At 44.6% G+C, this 21,667-nt stretch overlaps 1 protein-coding gene across 28 annotated transcripts in view; it reads right to left on the bottom strand.

The window, feature by feature from the left end:
* Positions 1-21,667, bottom strand: part of KIF1B (kinesin family member 1B) — a 160,332-nt gene that overhangs the window by 127,648 nt on the left and 11,017 nt on the right. Inside the window, exon 1 of one of the 28 annotated variants that reach the window (XM_075603521.1) lies at positions 12,023-12,105. The exons of the other annotated variants lie outside the window; for them this stretch is intronic. The gene's annotated coding sequence lies outside the window, so the exon portion shown is untranslated. Of the gene's footprint in view, positions 1-12,022; positions 12,106-21,667 lie in introns of those variants that run through there. 28 annotated transcript variants of the gene reach the window in all.

Here is a 21,667-nt window from a genome sequence, read left to right on the forward strand (position 1 = left end):
AGCGTTTTTTTGTAATGGTCTAACATCCAAACAAACATGGCCGTAATCACGTCTTTTTTTCCTTCTTTATTCTTCTTGGTCGCCTATTGTGACACCCCACCTACTGTAAGTCTCCCAACATACCACTTAGATTGTAAGCTCTCCGGGGCAGGGATTTCCTTTCCTATTGTCTGTCTTGTTGCACTGATTATTATTATAATTCCCTGTACTGTGTTGTCTTTGTAAAGCGCTGAGTACACTGGGTGCGATATAAATAAAGATATACATACATACATAAAAATAAGATGGCCCCATCCTACAAACAAATCTGGTTGACATTTGTGAAGCACCAAGGGGCTAAAATCTGCAGGCTGTTTATATTTTCCTTCTGTATAAATAAATAAACACACACACACACACACACACACACACACACACACACACACACACACATATTATGGTGGATAAAAAAAGTGACAAAAACCCTCCACAGCGACAAATATATATAATGGAAATATTACTGTATGCTCATTTGCATGTCTTAGGCAGGTCAGCAACCCCACCTTTCACCATTATCACCCAGCACACAGCACTTCCACTGCAGCAAGGGATTCTGGGAAATGACATGCAAATGAGCACACAGTGCCACCTTTTGCTTCAAAACCATAAACATGGTTCCCTGGTTTTTAATTAAAATTATACAGAAGGAAAATATAAACAGCCTGCAGATTTTAGCCCCTTGGTGCGTCACAAATGTCAACCAGATTTGTTTGTAGGATGGGGCCATCTTATTTTTATGTATGTATGAATATCTTTATTTATATCGCACCCAGTGTACTCAGCGCTTTACAAAGACAACACAGTACAGGGAATTATAATAATAATCAGTGCAACAAGACAGACAATAGGAAAGGAATCCCTGCCCCGGAGAGCTTACAATCTAAGTGGTATGTTGGGAGACTTACAGTAGGTGGGGTGTCACAATAGGCGACCAAGAAGAATAAAGAAAGGAAAAAAATTACGTGATTACGGCCATGTTTGTTTGGACATTAGACCATTACAAAAAAACGCTGCAACTGTTTATTTTCTACATTCCATGGCTACTTTAACTATTCTTTTGAGCCTCCGCTTGTCCTTCTCATATACCGGATAGATATATCTATCCAGACTAGCTGTCCGCCTCAAAGCTTGCAAACAATGCTTCTTTATGTGAGCGCAGAGGATTTAAACAGAGGGTCACTGGGCCTTCCCAGGCAGCAACATGGATACAGGGTTCAGGAAGCCACAAACACAGACAGAGATAGCAGACATCCTCTGCTGGGCCACTGTAACTAGGGGCTATTTTATTGGTCCCAGTGATGGTTGTATCAGATTAGTGAAAGAAGAGGGCTGTGCACCAACCATTCCAGGAAGCAGCATGATGGATGGTATTTAATCCCTCACAACAGAGCTCCAGCATTCCACATATCCCAAAGTCCTAGTGATGTCTAGGAGAGCGATCGTTCCTTCCAACAATCAAAGAGTTGCTAGAAATGAATAACATTCCTCATTCCACTGCAGAGCCCAATAATTAGTAGGGTATTCTACTCCTTTCTCCCGCTGCAACCCAAAAAGCACACAAAATAATAGACGTCAACTCAAATTATAGAGAGAAAATATTATCCTTTTGTATTTCACAGTATGAAGCCATAAGCCCTTCCTTCTATTCTATACCCAAATGGTTTCTTCTTAAATACAACGATGCCTGCTGATGTAAAGGAGAGAGGATCCAACGGTAATTTAGAAACGCCAACCCACATTTATTGAATAAATAAAGTATACATTTCGTATGTAGTGGGGTGTGGGGGTGTGGGGGTGTGTGTGTGTGTGTGTGTGTGTGTGTGCGTGTGTGCGTGCGCGTGTGTGTGTGTTTCCCCACTTGACAAAGGTCCGGAGGCACGGAACACTTGATGTGTGGTATAACATGACTAAAGGAGTGGCACTGATGTACCAGACACCTACTCCTTTTTGTGACCTTGGGTAAGTCACTATCTCCCAGTGTCACAGGCACCAAAACCAGAGTGTAAGCTCATCTGGCCAGGGACTGTGTCCGTAACATTCCTAAGTGCTGCGTACCGCGCGCTGTACTCTCATAGTGACGCGCCGAGTCTGATTAGTGTTTGAAGTTATTATTAACATAATTATTTTCGGCACTGCATTATTGTGCGTTTGTGTCTCTTTCACTTACTGTGCGCCTAGCATAAAATAGACAAAATCAATGGTAAAGTTAACACATTTGGTATAAGGAAGTGATCCAGGTAACATCAATATATAGGCAAGCAAAGCTTGCCTGATTTATGTTGTCACTGGGGATTGAGTTGTGCAATGCTACCTTTAAAGGTTCACTCCCATAGTCAGACAGAAATTGTTTTGTAAATAATTTAACAGAAAATGGCTTCCCAAAACAAATGTAACCATGTTCATAGCAAATGTTTGCTTAATGCTATGCTTAATTTCTCGGTGGCCTCTGAATGGGAAAGCTTTTTCTTTACCCTTATCCCACCCACTCCTTATAATAGAGCCAATAAAGATAAGGAGAGAGGGGAGGCTTGCTGAACACAGAGTGACAGAAAAGGGGGAGCAGGCAGACAAAAGCAATCTCCTGCCAAGTCACAGATCCCAATGCTTACATACGGACTATGAAAAATGATGTAAGAAGGCATCCCCCAAACATAACTCTTTAAAACTTGTCATTTGTAAACGTTGGTGGTAAAAGGGGCTATCCTCCCTAGGACCAGATCAATGCCTCTGTGTAAAGTGAATATCTATCTGTACAAAACGTATATGTCTGTTACATACGGGGCGCTCGATTCCCGTCCTCAAGCCCCCCCCCCCCAAACAGGTCAGGTTCTCAGCATATCCCAGCATCAGCACAGGGGGCTCAATTAGTCCCTGTTTCAGCACAGGTGGCTCAATCTTTGACTGAGCCTCTGACTGAGCTATCCTCAAAACCTGACCTGTTGTGGGGGCTGGAGCACCCCTGTGTTACATCACCCCATACTTTGCAATCTATCTTCAATTACAGGATTTTGACATAATGCCTTTGAACTATGAGACAGTGAACAAATTGCCAAGCTTATTCCTCACAAATAAACCTCTTGCTTATTTTCTACAGGACTGACAGAAAGCAAAAATGAACACACAATTGAAAAGTGTAAGGGACAGACATCCAGTCCTAATTATAGCTATGGGTGTTTCATGAATCCACTTAAGAGGCAATTTGGAATAACTCCTTCAGTGCACGAGAAGCCTCTGCTAGTGAAGGGTTATAATATACCAAGACACAAACATTCCACTTAGGAAAATTAGACACGACTTTTCTTCATTACAATGGCCCTGTTCTATAGATTTTCTCCTTCAACATTTCAGAGGTGAAGAATGTGACCTCCAGGAGGGAGGGCGAGGAAACAACCTGCAAGGAAGCGCAGTTGGGGAGTGAGATAGGAGGGGGAGCAGGGAGACTGCACAAAGAAATTGGCAGACCCTCCCCAGGAAACAGCATGATATGAACTCATTCTCTCTGCGCTCCAAGATGAATCATTTTTCCCAAGCACCGGCGCTTGAAAAACACGCCATTCTGAAATCTATTCTTAGGGTGTTTGTTCAAAGGAAAGACACAAAATGGTACTGGTTGTGCACATGGAAATGGAACACAAGGAAGCAGGGAAAGCGCTGCCCCGGGGAAAGGAGGTAAACCAAACGCAGCGCTAAGAAAAAACAGCGAATTTATTGAAAAACAAACAAATTCACATAGCTAGATGACCTCTGACGCGTTTACAACAAATAGTCACCTATTGTTCCACGATTTATAAATAATACTACCTATTACGCATTTACATCCCGGGCAACGCCGGGTCTCTCAGCTAGTACCAAATAGATCTAAATGGCAACTCCTCTAACACAGCTGAGTCTTAATGAATGAGAGTGCCATATAGCCCATACAGAAACGGCAGTATATAGAGGACGATATAACATCACATATATAGCTAATACAAAGTAATAACAGACACACACACACACACACACACACGCGCGCGGTGACGCGCGAACTACAGGCGGAGCTGGGCCAGGCTTGGAACTTCGGTGTGGTACTATAGGGAAGCCCTGCAGACTCTTGGCTACCTCCTCCTCCTACTCCTCGTGGCGCCGCCATTGGTGTGAGGCACATTAGATACTTAGCATCTACCAGCTTGCTGCTAAGGATTTAGTGAGGATTACCTTACCATCAGAGGAGGACGCTGCACTGTACAATCCACAGGTTGGAGTAGTTTACTTTTGGTGCATACATCATTCTCACATCAGAGGGTTTCTGTGTTCTGCTCGTCCCTACCACTGATTGCAATATCCACTGGTCCTGGCCACCTGTTTGTAACTACATCTGCGCTGACCCGCTGCTGCCACAGAGTGTCTCAAGTGATTGTTTTCTCTTCCACAATGTGAGTATAGGTCCTGGTGACTACTCAAAGTTTTATTAAAGAATCCTCTATTTATACGCGGGGTTGCCACCTCTCCGGGTTTCACCCGGAGACTCCGGGTTTGGCATCCCCTTCTCCGGGCTCCGGGTTTGTCCCTGAAATCTCCGGGTGGGCGGGTTGTTGCAGACAGGGCAGCACAGTAAGTGAGTTTACATTGCTACATCACTCACACATCCTCTGCATTTCTCACGGGACTATCTGTGTGCACTTCACTGCCTACTACATCCGGGTCACAGCCCTATGCTCTACTGCACATGCTCACAGGTAGGGGATCATGGGAGTTGTAGTTTTTATTAGTCAAGAACGATTGGCACATAAGCAACACAGTAACATTCTTAGAAACCCTGCTAGAGAACACACACCACCTCCATGTATCTTATCTCCCCCCTCTCCCTTCTCCCCCCCCTCTCCCTTCTCCCCCCCCCTCTCCCTTCTCCCCCCCCTCTCCCTTCTCCCCCCCCCTCTCCCTTCTCACCCCCCCTCTCCCTTCTCCCCCCCTCTCCCTTCTCCCCTCTCTCTCTTCATCCCCCCCTCTCTCTCTTCTCCTCCCCCCCTCTCTCTCTTCTCCTCCCCCCTCTCTCTCTTCTCCTCCCCCCCTCTCTCTCTTCTCCCCCCCTCTCTCTCTTCTCCTCTCCCCTCTCTCTCTCTCTCTCTTCTCCTCCCCCCCTCTCTCTCTTCTCCCCCCCTCTCTCTCTTCTCCTCTCCCCTCTCTCTCTCTCCTCCTCCCCTTTCTCTCTCTCTCTCTCTCTTCTCCTCCCCCCCTCTCTCTCTCTTCTCCCTCTCTCTCTCTTTACAGTAAATCTGCTTCAGTTCCTCCCTTTTGATAGCAATGAGGTGACCTTGTCTTTGTAAAATTAACTCAAGTAAAGTTAACTGAGGTAAACACTGTAATAAATTAATATTGATCAGTCACGACTCAGTTTGCAACAATTGTCATCAGCGTTAGTTATAAATAATAGAAATGATGTAAGGTATAATTCCATATACCATTAACGCAGCAATAGTGCCAGCAATAGCAGTCTCCCGCCATCTCTCCCTGCAACTACTCTCAATATGGCTGCGCGGCGTCAAATGGCGCTGCGTTGCCATGCCAACGGGAACGTCACGTGACGTAACAGCATCACGTGATGCTCGTTGCCATGACAATGAGATGCCACATGATGTCACGACGTCATGCGGTGACACGTTGTCATGGCGACTTGACGCCACGTGACGTTACATAGCATTCCGATGTCATGGCAACAAAATCTCCGGGTTGACCGTCAGTCGAAGGTGGCAACCCTGTTTATACGGTATTATGCTATGGAGCTGGCGCTTCTCTTTCTTTGTAGATTTCTGTGATCTGGCAAGATCCTTATCAGAAGCTTTGCCTCTCCATACAGACTGATTCGTGATCTGGACTTTTCATCTATGAACTTCACGTGTTTGGTTCTTTATATTTTAATCTTTATATATCATATATTTACATTCTTGGGTGTTATTATTTAATATGGAATATTTTCATTCACAATATATATGCACATATTTTGTTAACACCAGGTTTTCTTCACACTTTAGCACTACTCTTTGTTTGTGTTAGTTTATATATACATATAAATATATATATAAAATAATAATTAAACAACTTATTGCAATAATACTGTCAAAATAACAACAACAATTGTAGCAGATGAAGATTAAATACCAACAAACAAACAAACATAGTGAATACAAGCAAGGACACAGATCGATAGAGAAAAAAATAATCAAATAATAATCAAATATTAGAAGATAAGATGGGCAGCCGCATAACGATGATGAATAAAAAAAACACAATAACTATAATAATACGTATAACTAGAAATATAACCAGCTATACTTAATATAAGCTAGAAATAATATATACTTAATGAAATGATTAATAGAATTAATAAAAGTTACATAAATTTACTCTGACTATATAGATAAATAGACTGACTATTTAGTTACTATTAGTCAGAGTAAATTTATGTAACTTTTATTCATTATTCTATTTCTATCATTTCATTACGTATATATTATTTCTAGCTTATATTAAGTACAGGCATACCCCGCATTAACATACGCAATGGGACCGGAGCATGTATGTAAAGCGAAAATGTACTTAAAGTGAAGCACTACCTTTTCCCACTTATCGATGCATGTACTGTACTGCAATCGTCATATACGTGCATAACTGATGTAAATAACACATTTGTAACAGGTTCTATAGTCTCCCCGCTTGCACACAGCTTCGGGACAGGTAGGGAGCTGGTATTGCTGTTCAGGACGTGCTGACCGGCGCATGCGTGAGTTGCCGTTTGCCTATTGGGCGACATGTACTTACTCACGAGTGTACTTAAAGTGAGTGTCCTTAAACCGGGGTATGCCTGTATAGCTGGTTATATTTATAGTTATACTTATTATAGTTATTGTGGTTTTTTATTAATCATCGTTATGCCCTACTCCTGGTAAGGGAGCGTCATTACACATCACGCACTGACATTACGTCATCACGCATGTGCACGAAGAGGCCGGATCGAGCGCGGGACAGCATTGCGGCCATCCTGCACAGGAGACATTCTCTGGGATTTTAAAGACGCTGTTTGTGAATATCTGAGGCACCTTTGGATTCCTGGCGGATCACTGCCCCTCCATACCATTGAGGCTGTTTTGAACTGCGGATCCTATCACGGACATACCGGACTGGTGGTGATATATTCACAAACTGCTTTAATTTGGTTTACCCTTGTGAGATAGATATAGATATAGATATATATATAGTTAAGTTATGGTGGGTAAAAAAAAGTGACAACAAAACCCTCCACAGCAAAGCATATAGCAAATGGAAATATTACTGTATGCTCATTTGCATTTCTTAGACAGGTCTGCAACCCCACCTTTCACCATTATCACCCAGCAAACAGCACTTCCACTGCAGCAAGGGATTCTGGGAAATGACATGCAAATGGACACACAGATATAACATCACAGATATAGCTAATACAAAGTAATAATATATATATATATATATATATATATATATATATATATATATATTATTACTTTGTATTAGCTATATCTGTGATGTTATATCGTCCTCTATATACTGCAGTTTCTGTATGGGCTATACGGCACTCTCATTCATTAAGACTCCGCTGTGTTAGAGGAGTTGCCATTTAGATCTGTTTGGTATTAGCCTATCACAGAGCTGTCAGTACTTTATAGAGGAGCACGCAGACGTTTTACCCCTCACTCTTTGACAAAGTCCCTTGCGGGATGAAACGCGTCAGAGGTCATCTAGCTATGTGAATCTGTTTGTTTTTCAATAAATTCGCCGGTTTGTCTTAGAGCTGCGTCTGGTTTAGCTCCTTTTCCCCGGCGCACCGGTTTCCCTGCTTCCTTGTTCTGATCACCCCAGCTGGTAGCACGTGGATTCTTCGCACAGTATCAGGACACCTATTCCAGTGGATTATCTCCTCATCAGCCGGACACACTGGGTACAGCGTGACAGCAGGTATTCTGCGGGTGGAGTGGGCTGGGGGTTTCTTAGAATCAGCCAGGCTGTTCTTGTTTAGGATAGTCGGAGATTCTTAGTGTTACCCTTTATCACCCCTCCCCCTAACCTGCTTAATTTGTCCGCTGTGTTCAGAGATGACTTATGCCTGTTCGTTATGTGCCTGTTCTGTGAGTGATCATGATTTATGGATTACTCACGCTCTCTAGCCCTTGAGTACTGGCTGTAGGATCATCACCCTGCATTTTTCAGAAATGGAACACAAGCTACAAGGCCCGAAAAGCAAGTGTGACTTGAGACAATATTTAAAGGCTCATGTTACAACTATTATATGAAGAAACAAAAGCAGCCAGACATATGATCAAGCCCCACTGTCCTTGAAAGTCATTCACAGGTTCCCTGCCGCCGGAGCTGTGACGCTTATCCACGAGAGAACATGCTGAACTGAAGTCTTCTTCCCAGCGGCTCCTACCCGATATGTTGAGAAGCGGGTTGGTTAGTGCACAGTTCTCAATATGTTAAATTCCATTCAAGTGAATTATTCACTCTGAATAGAATCAGCAACAGCATTGTTCACTGGGCATTACCTCTCCTCACTATACTGAATAGGTGCCAGAGGATTCATTCAACCTCAGAAAGGGAGATGCAACAAACACCGAGCAAACAACTCAAAATGAAAGCGGTCATTGCCCCAAAAGGGCCCCTACATACTTAGAGCAGTGCCGTGAGCCCTTTGAATGACGTGCCCTTAGTGGGTGTGCTGGGGGTGTGCTGGAGGTGTGTTGGGCTTGCTGTTTGAGTACCTGCATTTTTTCTAGTTATGCACTTTCTGAACTTTGTTTTCTCACGGAGGGGTTTCACACGCTCCACTCACTAACAGTATTTATTTCCCCCACTTCCTCGCTCATAGTGTGAAGGAAGAAGATGGTGAGAAGATCGGGCAGCCAGTGCACCAGAATCAGCATGTATGACACAGGCTCGCCATCACAGAGCATTTAACTGAGTGCAATATTTCACATCATAGTGCGAATAAAAACTTCAATCAACCCTTCTTCTGCCAGAGGACCAGCAAGGGGCTACAAATAATTGGCTGCTCTCGTCCTTCCCTAATATATTGCATGGCGCTTCACAGGGGATTGTTTTTATCACCTCAAATTAAAGAAAGACAACAATTCATGTGGTTGTCATGATACAGCAGCGTGTATAGGACTAAATGTTATTCTTACCAGAATGTAATAGAAGTTTTGTAGAAGGGGGTTAAGGACCCATCTATCAATTTATTTGCAAAGAAAAACACAAATTGGAAAAAAAATAAAAACAAAAAAGAGTAAGAATTCGTCTATAGATCAACCATTCTAACTTAACGCAGGATATATATATATTCTAACTTAACGCAGGATATATATATTCTAACTTAACGCAGGATATATATATATTCTAACTTAACGCAGGATATATATATATTCTAACTTAACGCAGGATATATATATTCTAACTTAACGCAGGATATATATATATTCTAACTTAACGCAGGATATATATATTCTAACTTAACGCAGGATATATATATATTCTAACTTAACGCAGGATATATATATATATTCTAACTTAACGCAGGATATATATATTCTAACTTAACGCAGGATATATATATATTCTAACTTAACGCAGGATATATATATTCTAACTTAACGCAGGATATATATATATATTCTAACTTAACGCAGGATATATATATATTCTAACTTAACGCAGGATATATATATATTCTAACTTAACGCAGGATATATATATTCTAACTTAACCCAGGATATATATATTCTAACTTAACGCAGGATATATATATATTCTAACTTAACGCAGGATATATACATTCTAACTTAACGCAGGATATATATACATTCTAACTTAACGCAGGATATATATATTCTAACTTAACGCAGGATATATATATTCTAACTTAACGCAGGATATATATACATTCTAACTTAACGCAGGATATATATATTCTAACTTAACGCAGGATATATATATTCTAACTTAACGCAGGATATATATATTCTAACTTAACGCAGGATATATATATATTCTAACTTAACGCAGGATATATATATATTCTAACTTAACGCAGGATATATATATATTCTAACTTAACGCAGGATATATATATTCTAACTTAACGCAGGATATATCCCCCGCTGCTTGTAGAGAAAAAAAAAAAAAAAAAAACCTTTTTGCTATCCATAAGATTTATTTTTATCAATTGGGAAAATAATTCTATTCTCCCTCCTGCGGGTTGGTGGAAATGAGTGCTTTAAGTATACCGTTGCGAGTACTGTATCAGCAATTAAATCAACCTCATTAGCAACATACCAAGAAATTTGGTTCATTGGGAAGGATTTTAAAAAATGACACTAGTGTAAATCTGTCCCTATTATTTACCTCCTCTCAACCGCCACTCACATTTTCCTTCACTCCATTGTTTACTTTGATACATTGTGCTCCTTTGTTAGTTGATTTCATGTATTCATTGCATGCCGCATTGTTTTAATGTTATTTGTAATGTAGTTAACAGTTTAGGAGTCCATGCTGCCGCAGACCGTGTGGAGGTGTCCGCGCGCGGCACGATCACATTGCCTTAAGCTGGCAAAGACCACGCAGGAGGGAGCGCGCGTTGCACGAGGAATAAGTTGAAACTGATTTCTCGGCGCGACGGGCAGGTCACAGGAGCGGTTCGCCCAATGAGAGCGTACCAGCGCTGTGACGTCATTGGCACGTCCCCCGACAGCGCGTAAGTGTGTGTGTGTGTGTGTGTGTGTGTGTGTGTATGTGCGCGTGATATCTTTTCCCCTTCATTTCTGTAAAACAGTTTGAAAATAAAAGTGAGAATTAAAACAAAAATGGTTGTGCATCCTTCACCTATGCAGGAACAATTCTAGTCACTACTTAGTAGGTAATACTTAAAGGTTCACTCAACAGCAAAACAACAACAAGTAAAAGAGGACACAAAAAAACATTGTTTCTGAACCACTATTCCAGCTACATTCAGAAACCCAGAGCATAAAAGCAGGACTAAATCATAATCCTATTATGTCTGCAAAGGGTATGCAAAGAGATTAGCGCTTCCACGCTATAAAACAATTAGTCTGAGAAGCCTAGCAAAATACAATACATTTACAGAACCGGGAGTACCGTCTTCATGCCGAACAAAAACAGGATGAACTGCCGTGACAGAGACACCAATTAGGAAAATGGCCTCGGATCCCCTGAGAAGCCGTATCCAAGAAATGAAATTGGATAAATTCATTGGATTTCCAAAAGGAATTCATAGCAGATAACAAGTGCTGTGCCACCTTCAGGCAGAGCCCAGCACACGGAAATGCACCACTATATATCCCTGGGAACAATGTCATGGTACAGGCGCCATTAGCTCTACATTTAGAAACATTCAGTTACATTTTTTCATGGATACACGTTCTAATGAAGGCTTTCTATAATGCACACTGCAGAATCGATAAAAACTTATAAATACATTTTCTTATCCAAAGCTGCAGTGTAAGTTTATATTTCTGATACCAAATGAAGCATGCAATGTAGTATCTTTAAAGGAGATAAGAAGCCAACACTGGGAACCAAATCACTTCAAAAGACAGTTATCACCGTTCTACTCCTTCCCTATAATAAAAGATACCATAAAATGACTTGGGTAACTCAAGTTTCTCCGGCTGAGTCATGGAATCCATCTTGGATTTGTGCTCTCATCAACAACATCCATAAAACATTCTTACAAAAAGGGTGTATCCTGTGCGGCCAGTTAAATATTTAGAGCACATGTCCCTTTAATCCACCCCCCATAGCGGCTGTACATTTTGAGAATAACCGTTCTAAAAAGGTGTTTACCGATATGTAGGTTGGGTCCCTTCCTGCCATAGTCCTTGTAGATAAAAGGGCTCCTCCTGTCAGTTATAAATAAATTGCAGCTCTGCAAGAAACCCATCGTCTCTTCAGCACTTACCAGATTACTGCTTTTTTGTAGACGTGCTAACATCAGGTCCATAACCAGTGACCGCCGCCATGAACAGAAATAGCACATGACACTGTGACAAGTCAGTAGATCCAGTACAGTATAGAGCAGGAGTGGCCAACTGCAGTCCTCAAGTGCCACCAGCAGCCAGATATTAGGGCAGGGGTGTCCAACTCCAAACCTGAAGGGCCACCGACAGGTCAGGTTTAAAGGATATCCCTGCTTTGATATGGGGGGGTGTTGAAAGCGACACGGGGAGGGGGGGGTGTTGAAAGCGACACAGGGGGGGGGGTGTTGAAAGCGACACGGGGAGGGGGGGGTGAAAGGCATATTGGGGGAGAGTGAGAGAGACACTGGGGAGTGAGAGAGAGACACACTGGGGGGGGGTGAGAGACACCAGGGGGGAGGGGGAGTGAGACACCGGGGGGGGGGGGGGGGGGAGTGGAAGAGACACCGGGGGGAATGGGGAGTGGAAGAGACACCGGGGGCGGGGGGGGGGAGAGAAAGAGACACCGGGGGCGGGGGGGGGGAGAGAAAGAGACACCGGGGGCGGGGGGGGGGAGAGAAAGAGACACCGGGGGCGCGGGGGGGGGGGGAGAGAAAGAGACACCGGGGGCGGGGGGGGGGGGGGAGAGAAAGAGACACCGGGGGCGGGGGGGGGGGGGGAGAGAAAGAGACACCGGGGGCGGGGGGGGGGGAGAGAAAGAGACACCGGGGGCGGGGAGGGGGGGGGAGAGAAAGAGACACCGGGGGCGGGGGGGGGGGGGGGAGAGAAAGAGACACCGGGGGGCGGGGGGAGAGAAAGAGACACCGGGGGGGGGGGGGGAGAGAAAGAGACACCAGGGGGCGGGGGGGGAGAGAGAAAGAGACACCGGAGGGCGGGGGGGGGGGGGGGAGAGAAAGAGACACCGGGGGGCGGGGGGGGGGGAGAGAAAGAGACACCGGGGGGGGGGGGGGGGGAGAGAAAGAGACACCAGGGGGCGGGGGGGGAGAGAGAAAGAGACACCGGAGGGCGGGGGGGGGGGGGGGGGGGAGAGAAAGAGACACCGGGGGGCGGGGGGGGGGGGAGAGAAAGAGACACCGGGGGGCGGGGGGGGGAGAGAAAGAGACACCGGGGGGGCGGGCGGGGGGGGAGTGAAAGAGACACCGGGGGGCAGGGGGGGGAGTGAGAGACATCGGGGGGCGGGGGAGTGAGGGAGACACCAGGGAGGGGGGGGGGAGTGACACGCCGGGGGGAGTGAGGGAGTGACACGCCGGGGGGAGTGAGGGAGTGACACGCCGGGGGGAGTGAGGGAGTGACACGCCGGGGGGAGTGAGGGAGTGACACGCCGGGGGGAGTGAGGGAGTGACACGCCGGGGGGAGTGAGGGAGTGACACGCCGGGGGGAGTGAGGGAGTGACACGCCGGGGGGAGTGAGGGAGTGACACGCCGGGGGGAGTGAGGGAGTGACACGCCGGGGGGAGTGAGGGAGTGAGACGCCGGGGGGAGTGAGGGAGTGAGACGCCGGGGGGAGTGAGGGAGTGAGACGCCGGGGGGAGTGAGGGAGTGAGACGCCGGGGGGAGTGAGGGAGTGAGACGCCGGGGGGAGTGAGGGAGTGACACGCCGGGGGGAGTGAGGGAGTGACACGCCGGGGGGAGTGAGGGAGTGACACGCCGGGGGGAGTGAGGGAGTGACACGCCGGGGGGAGTGAGGGAGTGACACGCCGGGGGGAGTGAGGGAGTGACACGCCGGGGGGAGTGAGGGAGTGACACGCCGGGGGGAGTGAGGGAGTGACACGCCGGGGGGAGTGAGGGAGTGACACGCCGGGGGGAGTGAGGGAGTGACACGCCGGGGGGAGTGAGGGAGTGACACGCCGGGGGGAGTGAGGGAGTGACACGCCGGGGGGAGTGAGGGAGACACGCCGGGAGGAGTGAGGGAGACACGCCGGGGGGAGTGAGGGAGACACGCCGGGGGGTATGAGGGGGAGACACGCCGGGGGGAGTGAGGGGGAGACACTGGGGGGAGTGAGGGGAGTGAGGGGGAGACACTGGGGGGAGTGAGGGGGAGACACTGGGGGGAGTGAGGGAGACACGCTGGGGGGGAGTGAGGGAGACACGCTGGGGGGGAGTGAGGGAGACACGCTGGGGGGGAGTGAGGGAGACACACTGGGGGGGAGTGAGGGAGACAATGGGGGGAGTGAGGGAGACACTGGGGGGAGTGAGGGAGACACCGGGGGGAGTGAGGAGACACCGGGGGGAGTGAGGAGACACCGGGGGGAGTGAGGGAGACACTGGGGGGAGTGAGGGAGACACACTAGGGGGAGCTAAATGGAGGGAATAAGGTCAGGCAGAGATGGCAGAATTGAGGGGCTTGGAAGGAGGATGAGTTTTGGGGGGGCTGAGGGTTATTCTGTGGGTCAGGGGTGGTCACTTCGGAGTATTGATCAGCAGGGGTGATCCATCAGTACCCCCCCTGAGTTTGGTTATGGGGATCCCTGATCCCTGGGCAACATTTAAAATGGAAATAAATAATACATAATACCTGTACTGGTAGGTAGGCGTAGATGACACTGGAGAAAGCAAATGGGAGAAGGAAAAAAAGGGGAGGGGAAGGGGGAAAAAAAAGGGGGTGGGGGGAGAGAGGGAAGGAATGTAGCAAAGAGGTGGATGAATGCCCCCTCAAATGAATTGCCTTTGTGCACCAGAAAAAAAACATATTACCAGATGTCAGCAAACAATAAAATAAACAGTGATCCAATACTAGTATACGCCTGCAGCCCAAGCCATTTGTGAACTTGGCTGCAGGAGATTGTAGACATGGGGAGGGGGTGGGGGTGGCGTGGGCGTGGCGGACACGTCACAAAGCTGGTTCTCCCTCATTGGCTGAACCAGCTCACGTGCGCTGATGTCATGTGATTTTGATTACATCAGGCAGGGGGCCCGAGAAATTTCATGGATGAAAAGGGGGGCTCGGCATAATAAGTTTGCTCACCCCTGCTCTAGGGGATTTGATGCAGTGCCGATGAGCCGTCGGAGAGCACGATGAGGGCTGGCAACAAGTGCAAAACAAATGGAGGGCACAAGAAGCGTGGCGGTACTTAAAAATAAACAGCTTGGTTGTTTCACAAGCCCACACTGTATCCGGCATGTGTACGACCAAGGGGGTGATGCAGCAGGTCAGCACTTTAGCCCTTCACTTCACTCCATGGAATGGGGCGTCACTGTGACAAGGAACATCTATATACAAGCTAAAGGGCTTCCCCTCTCCCATCCAAAATGCTTTTGTGTTTATAATGTATTTTCAGATGTATACTGGAAAACCCTGGTGCGAGACAGAAGGTATTATAAGTAAACGGTGCAATCAAGAGCCTGCAATTTGTAGTGTGCTTGCGACTGGAGACCACTCTGTGCATTCACTCTAAAGATGCAGTAATAAGAGCAGGTGGGAAAACAAAAATCTTACATATCACTTTAGAAACACACACACACACCACACACACACACACCACACACACCACACACACCACACACACCACACACACCACACACACCACACACACCACACACACCACACACACCACACACACCACACACACCACACACACCACACACACCACACACACCACACACACCACACACACCACACACACCACACACACACCAAACTGGTCATTTTTATTTTCTGTGGACCAAAATGCGGAGCTACAATAGTACTTGAAAAACAAAACATCCTTAATAATCATGAACAAAAGAAATATTAAAGCAGTAATACTACATTCCAACCCCCTCACTGCCTTTTTTCCCCTCATGTTCATATCAACATTGTAGAGGTTAAACTCATTAAAGAGGCAATCCAAGCTTTTTTCCCCCCATTTTGTTAATAAAGGATTAAGCAAGGGGTCTCCGGACCTGAAACCCATTTAATTTCAGCTCCGGGGATCCCCTGCTTCCAGACATACTTCCACAGGGAGAGTCGATAGCCGCTCCGCTCGATTAGCAGGTCACATAAATGGCGGCGTTTCAAATCCCCCACGCCCCAATAGGACGCTGTGATGTCATCAGGTTCCGTTTCCCATTGGCCCATGTGACACGGAAGCAGAAAACTGCAATCCCTTCCAAGGTTTCCCTGGAAGCAGGGGGTCCCTGGAGCTGAAATTCATGGGGTTCATTTCCAGAGACCTCCTCCTACAACCCTGTATTCAAAAAATGAAGGGGGGAGAGAAATCCTCCACAAAAAACATGGCTTGAATTGCTCCTTTAAGTGCATTTTTGGCAAAAACTCACTAAATACACTTCCTGAATTTCTTGATATATTTCTATTGATAAACTCATTAAGTGCCTATTTAGTAATAGTTTACAGTTACCAAGACATAAAACTTATTAAGTATGATTTTGAAATAGTGTCAAACAGAACATTGAAATCACCTTTTCCTCAGTACTCATTAATGTAGTTAAAGACTTTTACCTCTACGACGACAAAGCATGTACAGGCATACCCCGCATTAACATACGCAATGGGACCGGAGCATGTATGTAAAGCGAAAATGTACTTAAAGTGAAGCACTAAATTTTCCCCACTTATCGATGCGTGTACTGTACTGCAATCGTCATATACGTGCCTAACTGATGTAAATAACGCATGTGTAACAGGCTCTATAGTCTCCCTGCTTGCGTACAGCTTCGGTACAGGTAGGGAGCCGGTATTGCTATACAGGGCGTGCTGACAGGCGCATGCGTGAGCTGCCGTTTGCCTATTGAGCGAGATGTACTTACTCGCGAGTGTACTTAAAGTGAGTGTCCTTAAAACGGGGTATGCCTGTAATGTGATAAGCTACAAAATGTGTCCTTACATTACCAAGTATCAAGGGACCGTTTAATACTCTTACATTAGGCCTTATGGAATAGGTAAAGGTGCAAAAAGGGATACGCTAGGTGTACATGAAGACGAGAAAGGACTAGCACTTTTTAATTAAATGGGATATGATAATATAAAACGTAACCTTTACTCAAATGAACTAATAAAATAAGATCCTAGGATAGGTATTAAAAGAAAAAAAAAAAATAGGTGGATCTATCGGATACAATACACGGTCGGACACACAAATCCAACAGGATATACAGCATATATCAAATAGGGGTGGTTAAATAAAGTGGCAGAGGGCTATATGTATGGCAATAATAGTAAGAATAGCAAGTGCTAACCCAATTATCAGGGTAACTTAAGTAGCAATATAGGCCTATTGCAGTGTAACAGGAGGGTGGGGGTGGGGGGGAACCTTAATAAAGTAGGACTGACAATCAAAAACAAAAAAACCAGTGTGCTAAAAAGGTAAAAAAGGTAAAAGGTTGCTAGAACCGAACAAAAATAAAAATATATATAAATGTGGCTAATCCAAGAGTTAATAACCAAAAAGGACTAGGGATGTGAAAGTGTAATAATTAATGTATAAAAAATGTGAGACAAGTGTGGCGGCTAAAGATGGCCGCCATAGATAGATTGATTACCAAAAATCAGGAAGGAGCATATGGTGAACAATAAGATGTCAATATTATATCTTTGTCGAGTGGTATAGGGTGCCATACATGTAAGTACAGTATAAATCATGAGAAACAAATACTCCCCTAGTAGAGTAATAAAATAATATAGTCACTGAATGTGTGAGGGAGGAATACCTGTGGAGTTTGAAGGAGGATAGCACTGGGGAGCGCTTCCCCTTTGAAAGGTTAATGCCTTCATCAAATTATGTAAAGCCTCAACATCCCTCAGCAAAGTTCTTACAGCACGAGAAGTGTAACTTGTGTTTAGAACGCCTGTGTGACCGGTTCTAATTGTAACATTCTCGCTTTAAAAGAGGTCACCCGGAGTCATTTATTCTTACAACCACAGCTATCAGTCACCCCGAGGTTAAGTTTGTAGGGTTGGTATGTCAATCTATGTAGCTGTAAATGGTCTGCCAGTCAGATCTTTGACATAAAAGTCATATCATATTGTAGCCCTGGAATATATATCAGAACGAGCCAAGGGTCAAAATTACCCATTAATATCCCACCCCCCTAGAAAGAGAGACACGCCAGTGTAAGCGGACGTGTCGCCTCCCTACAATAGGAGCAGACTTAAGCTGCGGCCAGGAGCACACACGCTGGTGCTAGAGCACCGTGCGCTATGCTCAGCCGGGCGATATCTGGCCGGCTAGAGCTGGTTCGCCCTCATTGGGCAAACCGCTCACGTGACGCATCAGCAAACAGCCAAATCAAATTTGGTTGTCTCGCCAAGCAGCAAGCGCACGCACCCTCACCCTGGACGAGGGCATTCAGAGTTATCACTCCGATCGCGACGAGTGTGAGCGTGCGGTTCGCTCCACCCTGGTCGCAGCTTGCGTTGCTGACGTTACCAGTTGCCACAAAGCAACAAGGTATGTTTCGCGCTACAAGGGCTTCATGAGTGGTAGCCATTTTATGTTAGTTAATAGAGTCTCTTGGATTGTGTCCGACCTTATAATGTATTCAATAGGTCAACCTTTTTAAAATGTATTTATTATACATACATACATACATACATTCTGCACCTGCACTTATCTGAGATCTGACTCCAAAAGACTGTTCATGGTCCCAAGGGTCAGCAAAGTATCCGGCTGCTCCTCCTCTTACTGTGCATCTCATAACTGGAACAACCTACCGGAGACTCTCACATCCACCACCAGTTTAAGTTCTTTCATAACTAAAGCTGTCTCACATTTTAATCTGGTCTGTAAGTGTTACATACGCCCATAATATATATTATCTCTAACTGTGCACGCAATGTCTTGTATATAATGTATACCCTGTTCACTTACGTAACTGTGTATTTGTAACCATGTATTATTTGTCATAACTCTGTGCCCAGGACATACTTGAAAACGAGAGGTAACTCAATATATTACTTCCTGGTAAAACATTTTATAAATAAATGTATGTATTCTAGAATCTTATTTTATTAGGATAAGTTTTATATTGTGATTATATCCCATTTAATTAAAGCGTGCTAGTCTAGAACGGGTCCTTCCTCTTCTTCATATACTCTTATATTACTATGGTAACATTAGCTATTGTTACAGTTTGCAGCTCAAACTGCTGGGAACATTGGCAACAAATTACCCCAAACAGGAAAGCGTTGCAAAGATCTAGCACTGCTTCGGAGGTGGGTTAAAGACTGCTATAAAAATCAAAGGATGCTTTAAAAAAACAATTTAAAAATGGCATTAAGAGTTGAATAATAATAATAATAATAATAAAATAACAAAAAAAAACCACAGTCACTATTATCTCATACTACAAAATGTAATTATTTAAAACAAAATACATAAGATTTCACATGTTTTGCAGCTTTAAAGGGATGTTCCTCGGATTAAGATTGTACTCTCTTCCAAACAGCTAACCTCTTTGTAGCGGTGTGCTTCTTGTGGTAACACTTATCATTAGAAATAGTTCAGCCCTCACTGTTCTGTAAAATGTAATTCCACCTTTTAAATGAATATTAATACTGAAACGCAACAGAACGACCAATCACAAGTGAATGACTCATGCATAGGGGTCAATGCTCAATCCATTACGCCTTTTTTTTGGGCTGCTGAAAAATAAGCAATAAATCTAAAGCGCGAATGGTCTTCAAAACAAAAAGAAAAAGAGGGGAGACATGTTACGGAAGGAGTAGGAGCAGAAACAAGTCACTGCTCCTTAGCATTATAATTATAGGGACTGCTCAACTTCTAACCACTTTATCAAATCAATGATCATGATCTCATGTCCAAATGAAAGGATGAGATCACTGCCCAGCCCTTCTCTCATTACTCCATCACAAAATCTCATTTTAAACCGAGAATATGGGTTCATGGGAAACTCCTATGGGGTTTTTTTTTTGTTTGTTTGTTTTTTTAAACCTTAGTTAATAATTTCTTAACCAAAAAAAAAGTAATTAAAATGAGCAGAATTAAGGAGCGAAAAATCTGTGTCCTTCCTAGTGAAAGGCGTTAGGGCAGGGATACGCAAACTTCTGATGCTGCGCCCCCCTGCATCCACTCCCCCTTAACCAGCTGTCTGCATCAGCGGGTCATGTGACGTGATGTCACGCAACGCCACATCACGCGTTGCCATGGCAACGGGCGTCAACGCAGGGCCATGTGATGTCACATGACCCCGTTGGTGTCAACTGAAAAAAAAAGACAATGACACATGATGTCTCATAAGAGGAAAGATAAATTCCTTCCCGACTCCAAATAATGGCAATCAGATTACTCCCTGAACCAACATCCTTCCCAATATTACATATTTGGTATACTGTATAACTTTCCTTTCTAAAAAGGATGTCCAACCTTTTTTTGAACAAATCTATTGTATCTGCCATCAGTCTCCACGGATAATGAATTCCACATTGTAACTGCACTTACTGTAAAGAACCCTTTCCTTTGTTGCTGGTAAAATCTCCTTTCCTCCAACATAAAGGGATGACCCTGTGTCGTTTGTACTGCCCGTGGGATGAATAATACTTTTGAAAGCTCCTTGTATTGTCCCTCAAACATATTTGTATATAGTTATCATATCCCCTCTTAGATGTATTTACATTAGAAAAGAAGCATCTAAATTAGGTAGCCTCTCCTCATAAATCAGATTACCCATCCAATTTATTAATTTGGTGGCTCTTCTCTGCACTCTCTCTTGTTCCATAATGTCATTTTTTAAGGAGTGGTGCCCAAAACTGTACTCCATATTCAAGGTGTGTCCTTAGTAATGCTTTATAGAGGAACACCATTAAGTTTACGTCTGACCAGAACCACTGAAGCAAGGGAATTGCTGACATGAAAAGGTAATTTGGTGAAAAGTGCATAGAGTGACTGCAAATAGTAATGAAATGACAATTGGGAAGGAAGAGATGGGAGTCTGCAGGTTTGCAGTCACTACAGGGTCAATATGCATCTATTGGCACAAAAGAGAAGGGGAAAATAGATCTAGTTTAGCAGTTCCATAGCCAATGAATCAGCTAACACACGGGCCAAGTTAATCTATGAATGCGATCTTGGTTGGTTATCCTCAAAACAGTGTGGTTAGTTGTCATAGGAGAACGCATTTGCGTTTATCAAAGCAAAGCGGTGGCATCATTCACCCCTGGAATATCTGTCTGTGCCAACCATGGCGTCCAAACTTTTAGAAATTTAGCGCCAGTGCCCCCTCCCTTCCCACCCTTCTTCCCCATGTATAGTGTATACAGTACGTGTGTTCATCAGTTCGTCTTGTTCATGTTAAATGTTCTCTGATATGTATGGATGTTACGAAATAACGAAATAGACGGGTTATATTTGAATATACCAGACAATGTGTTACTAGACCATGTTAAAATACTAGACCATGTTAAGATATTAAAAAAAAAAAAAAAACCTAATAAAATTGGAGTTCCAAAAAAATAAAAAAATAAATTTAAAACACAGTGTGGTTGTAGGTGATAATAATAGGCAGGGTAGAAATGCCAAACTTTGTGTTTCCCTGTTGTGTATCGCACCAGTGTATGACGGCAGTTCAGGGCATGAAGAAGTAACTCAGTTGTAACGTCAGCACAACATGTGACCTTGATCAAAGCTCTTTAAGACACGGACTGCAAATTCTATATGAAGCACACGATCAGTGAGA

This window comes from Ascaphus truei, chromosome 6, assembly GCF_040206685.1.
Source record: "Ascaphus truei isolate aAscTru1 chromosome 6, aAscTru1.hap1, whole genome shotgun sequence".
Taxonomy (NCBI): domain Eukaryota; kingdom Metazoa; phylum Chordata; class Amphibia; order Anura; family Ascaphidae; genus Ascaphus; species Ascaphus truei.